Raw genomic sequence first — 6,211 nt, forward strand, 5'->3', positions numbered from 1 at the left:
AACCCAAATCAAACAGCTGCTGAGAGGGGTTAAAGTTCCATGTTTGGGTTTCATTACATGGGCTTCAGGCTGGATTTGGACTTCTTCAGTGTCAGAATATTACTACCTTATATGACCTCTCATTGTGCATGTAGAAGATTCGGTTGCTGATTGTGATGTTTGAACTCTTTTAACAACAACAGTGTGGCGAGCGCACAGCTAAGATGGATGATTCATCAGCATGAGATTCTGCTGCGTCACGTGTGAACAGATGACTGCGGCTCATTCAGTTTGTTACTGCTGAACACATTAGCGAGGTCTGTGTGAGAAAGAATACACAAGGTGCTCTGTTAGAGGAAAATAACTGTTGAGGAAGGGACTGCAAGATGCAGATTGCACTGTTGATTTCTCTGCTGAGTCTGTTCGGTGCGTCCCACTGAATTAGATTCTAATTGTGGCAGCAGGCAGTGATAATCCCTGTCCCCCTCCTAACCACTGCCACAGGTTCTCGTTGTAGCCCCTCCAACTCTTAGAGTAGAGCAAGGACTATATTCATCGACGCAGTCCAAGACAATGGAACTGGACTTACTGAGGAGAGACGGGTGGTCATTATCGAGGAACTGCTAGTGCCCACTAAGCTTGTATAGAAATGCAAGATGGGAAGGGCTGGAGACAGCACAAAGTAAAGTAATATAGCACATTTACCTAATTACTTGCCAGAGAGAGTGACTTATAGTATTACTTATAGTATAGTATTACACTACTCATTACATTATCATTTATTTGTAAAATGGCCAAGTGCATTACCTCATAATTACCTCATAATTACAGTTAACCATGTAAACAATCATATGATTGTTGGGTTTTTCTCTGTATCTATGAAGCGCCTTGAGGCGACTTTTGTTGTGATTTGGCGCTATATAAATAAAATTGAATTGAATTGAATTAAACCTGAGGCTATAGTGCCACACACTAGAGGAAGATTGTCTCTATTTGCATGAATGTAACATCTTTGATGTGGAGATATCATCTGAATTTCAGGAGCGGGACCACTCCTCCTTCACGCACCCTCCAGCCTCAGGCTATAAAAACCCCCCTTCTCCAATACCTGCTGTTCTCATTTTCATGCCCCCCCTTTTTCTTTCCTCTCTTCTCCTCTCCTCTCTTCCTTTCCTCCCTTTATTTCTCGTTAGTACATGGGGTTCTGCCTGGCCTGAGAGCCGTCCCCAGTCCCCTTCAAGCCTTCCCCAAACCGTAGCACTATTCACACTCCTCATCCCTTTACCAAGGATGTGGTCCCTGCTAGTGAAATGCTGCTCAGTGATTGTTGTGATGGGGAAAGTGGAGCCAGTGAGAATTGATAAGTGATATTGATAATGGAACAGGAATTGCTAAATTCTTGTCAATTCCCTTTCCCAGTGGTGATATGAAGATTACTTTTATTTTTATTGCACAAACGAACAAGAGCACAATGCTAACACAACTTCTGTCCTTTGTAAGAACGTGCACAGACAGCATGCTAACGCTAAGCTTACCAAGAACCCAGAGTGATGACATGTTGCTGCCCTGAACTTCAACAGATAACAAGACCTTTATCATTATTCTGGGTTCTTGGCTAGCGTAGCATTAGCATGCTTTCTGTGCAGGTTCTTGCAAAGAGCAGAAGTTGTGTTAGCAACATATTGCAGTTGTTTCTGTTTTGGGTGATGTCCACATCGCCACTCCTACAGCTGATTGTAGCAAGGCAGGAAGAAAAAAGCATGTTTGCTTGATTCCACCCAGCATGCAGATATCTAATGAACGTCTGTAATGCTAGTAAGAAGATAATTGCAACTGTAATGTGATTACTGAATGTTGTACACTATTACATTAACGAGTTACTGAAAAAAATGTAGTGTGATTACAGTTTAGATTTCTTTGTAATGTGTTACACCCAACACTGGTGGTGGGCAGCCCTTGTGTAGCAAAGGTGTGCGTTTTCTTGAATAACCCTTACTTTCCAGACATTTTGTGTCATTTTCTGGGTCTTTGATTTCTGGCTTGGTTGTTTTATTCTCCTTCAGTCCATCTCTGTCTCGTCTCTGTGTTCTGTCATCAGTGTCCCCGGGTTTCCCTGCAATCTCCTTAGTCATGTCCCCGAGTCTGTCTGGTGTCTCTGTGTTCTGTCTCCGTGAATACGTTTGTGGTCGCGACACGTGTCTCCCCTCCTGTTCCCATGTTTATCTCTTTGTCTTTTGCCGCTTTGTCTTCCCGGTCTGTCATGTCTCCATGTCTGTTTATCCCCAGTCCCAGTGTCAAGTTCACATGTCTTATTCTGTGTGTGTGTGTGTGTGTGTGTGTGTGTGTGTGTGTGTGTGTGTGTGTGTGTGTGTGTTGACAGACTCCTGTCTTGTGGGAGTGATGTTCAGTTTTGCTTCCCCCGTCTCATTAGTTATGATTTAGTTCAGCTGTGTTCCCATGTGTCTCCATCTCCCTTAATCACTCTCCTGTGTATAAATTGTCTGTGTCTTCCTCTGTTCGTTGTCGCGCTCTCCCTCGTGGTGTGTGTAGTCTCTGCCTGCCCAGCTTAGGTCAGGTGTGTGTTAACATGACATAAAGCATCAGCATCGTTGATATAATTACCTCCCACACAGTCTGCACTTTTTCTCCAATTCAATTTATTGACAGTGTGTGTCCATCTTTACATAGCCACTTTGACTGTTAGTGATTTTCCCCATGCTGGACTCAAATTGTCTTGTTAATGTTGTAATCCAAGCAGAAACCTCTGAGGCTGATAAAAGCGCCTCAAACAGTTTCTCTGATGGTCGTTTGAGAGTTTCTCTAAAACAGACCAAATCTCCACAGACTTGTGTTAAAATTTACAGCAGAAAAGTAAAGATTCACACTTTTAGTGTGTAGTTAGTCATTTAGATGCAGATGGACAGCCGAGTCTTGTCCCGTGGAGGTGGCTCTTCTATGTTGTGCCATGCGTTGGTCTGTTTGGCTGTCTCCAATGTAGAGGTCTGGGCATTCCTCACTGCACTGTGCAGCATACACTACATTGTTAAGTTTGTGTTTAGGAGTTTTTTCTTTGGGATGAACCAGTTTTTGTCTGAGTGTGTTTCTGACCAATAATAAAACTCATTGCACTAAAAGCCATTCCAGGAAGCTTGTGCTTGAGATTATTTTTATATTACTTTCCTCTGATTAGCTTACCATAAACGTATTCAGTTTATGGATGCAGCTTTGATACAGGGCTAACAAGCCTTAGTTGTAAACTTAGCACTTAGAAATAATTAGGTTAGGAAGCTGCGGCGAGCTGAAAGTCAAAAGAATATTCAGTGTCATAAAGTGGCTCTCTTTTGTGTCCAAAGTCGACAATTAAATGACCCCCTGTGAGCAAGCACTTTGGCGACAGTGGGAAGGAAAAACTCCCTTTTAACAGGAAGAGACTTCTGGCAGAACCAGACTCAGGGAAGGACGGCCAATTGCCACGACCAGTTGGGGTGAGAGAAGGAAGATGGGAAAAAATAATACACCCCTCGGGTAGGCTCGCTCCTCGCTCCAAAACCAATGCTGGCTACATCCATCTGTTTACACTTTAATTCGTTAATAAAAATGTGTCAACGTAAATGAAATGCAGTCGAGGACGATCAAAATAATGTCAAGCCATGAACTGGTAACTTTGTAATTTCATGTTTCAAATATACCCGTTTGCTGTTACCATAGTAACCACAGTCAGCTTAGCAAATGTCCCAGGAGGGAAAATAAATAAATAAGTAACCTGTAAACTGACAAATAAAAATGGATAACCTGTGTAAGGTCAACACCTATTGAGGAAGGCAGACAATTTTTAATGGATTTGAAAGAGGAGTTCACACACACGCTGAAACATTTCCCGCGGCTGACTGCTCCTGCAGATTTAGAGGACTGATAGTTTATCAATAAACCAATTTAGTGTGGCCTGGTTGTGTGTCAGCTCTCCGGGATTATAAATATGTTAATAATAGTTCTCCATCGCATGTTCAGATGTACTGATTCAAATCAAAAGACTCGGGCAGACAGCCACACATATTTTATCAATAAACCATTTTACTCCGGACGGCTTGTCAGTACCCAAAGACTGCAGAGGTGGAATAATGATGCTAATGCACTCACTCCGGTGACCCGTCGGCCGCAGCCAAAACCCAGATCTGCATGCTGGAAGGGATACAACTGTGTGGGCCTTCATTCAGGGCTGACTTATACTCAGCTCCTGCCTCCAGTCAGAGTGTGTAAATAATGCACGGCTGTAAATGTTGTAGCTGAAGCGATCGCTCCCTCTGTACAAAAATAACAAATACACAGCAGAGAGGTCTCTCATGAAAACTGCATGCAGGCATTCAAGGAAGTGTCTTCAGGTAGAATGTCTCCTATATTATTGTGACAAAGGTAGCAGTGACACATCACTGCGTGTGATTGATATCCAATTTGTATTGTGTTTCTGAGGGGGTGGGCTATCAAAGGTGTATGACCACTTGAGTGACAGCTGATAACAGTCCACTGAGAGGAAACAGACCAGCAACATTGTTTTTGAAAAATGTCAAAAATAATTGGATCCTTATTGTGATTGACAAGCACCTCTCCTGTCATCTCATCAGACACGCAGCAAATTAGAGAACATGAGAGAGAGAGCGCGGCGCGTTCAGTGATAGCAGATTTTCCCACGACTCATTTCAGAGGGTCAGAGAGAACGGAGCGATTTGGAGGACACGTCTCCAGTTTTGTTTCTCTCTGTCCAAACTTCAAAAACATGTATTTTGGCATTAAAGCCAGTTTAGCTGTTAAAGCTTCTGTTAAAGGGGGTGGGGGGTTGTATGAGGTCAAGTCAAGGTCAAGTTTACTTATATAGCACATTACCAACAGTGCTGCATAAAGTCCTTAGCAATGTGAACTAAAATAAATAAAATGCACAACAGTGATGCAGTAAAATATAGAAAAATAAATAAAATAAGTCAATAAAAAACACTAAAATGACAAATAAGGCTGTTGAAACCAAATGTTTTGGTCAATGTGTGTTAAAAGCCAGACCATAACAATTTAAAATGTTCCAGCATTGGTGCAGATCTAAGAGTCTAGGACCTGCCACAGAGAAGGCTCTGTGGTCACGAGATTTAAGTTTAGACCGTGGAATAGTTAAGGTTAGTTTTGACCTGGACCTCAGCTGGAAGGTGTGGCTTTACCTTGGCTAGCTCTCTCAGGTGAAACAGCTGGATTGGACTTCTGCACTCACCGGCTTACACAGCTTAAAGGAACGTCTTTTTTCCATTTGGCTGACAATCGGAAGATAAGAGCCCAGAGCACTGTCAGTGCGTTTATTAAAGAAGTTGCCAAAACAGTGAAATGAAAGTACCAAAAAGTTGATTCTGTTCTTCTGGACGTACAGTTTTCAGTGGGAGAAACGTTTTGTCACTCATCCAAATGACTGCTTCAGTCTCAGCTGACTTTGTAAACAGTACATTTGCATAATGACTGAAACTTTTGACCAAAGACCATGTACACATCCTGGACTGGGAGGAACGCTGGTTTGAGCACGGAGTCAAGGAGGCCATTTATGTGAAAAGGGAAAGACCATCTCTGAATGAAGGAGGGGGCCTAAGGATCATCTGTCACCATCTTACAATGCTGTGATTGCAGCCATTCCCCAAATCTCTGTAAGAGAGAGCAGTGGGCTTTGATCAGTGGTCATGACAATTTGCATATTAATGATCAAGGAACTGACCTCCCAGCCCATTGTTCCTTCAGTGGGCTGGTTTCAGTCATTGTGCAAATGTCCTGTTTATAAGTCAGCTGAGACTGAAGAAGTCACCTGGATGAGTGACGAAACATTAGGATCTACTTACCTGAATGATTGAGCATGCATCAGGACAGTGAAAGGAAAATTTGTACTGTGAGAAAATAGAATATAGTATGAATGTGGGGCATCAGTATTGTGAGGAGAGATCATGCTCAAAGTGATTAAGCTGTAAGGGCCAGGGACATACTGCAAGTAGGACGGACGCCAATAACAATTATGACCACAGTTACTAATGTGTCTGACAAAATGAAATGTTAGCCTTTGCCATGTTTGATCCCCTAAATGGAAAATCTGTGTTTCTCAGGCTGTATCGGGGCCTTACCTTGAAGGTTAAATGTTGTGTAACTACGTGCTCATCCTGAGCTGTTCTGTACGAAAGCTTTGTCTGGGACACCGTCTGATCCAAGCAGTTAGTGT

The sequence above is a fragment of the Copadichromis virginalis genome, linkage group LG13, assembly GCF_057382275.1.
Source record: "Copadichromis virginalis isolate Kocher_CV1m ecotype Utaka linkage group LG13, C_Virginalis_male_GT1.1, whole genome shotgun sequence".
Taxonomy (NCBI): Eukaryota; Metazoa; Chordata; class Actinopteri; order Cichliformes; family Cichlidae; genus Copadichromis; species Copadichromis virginalis.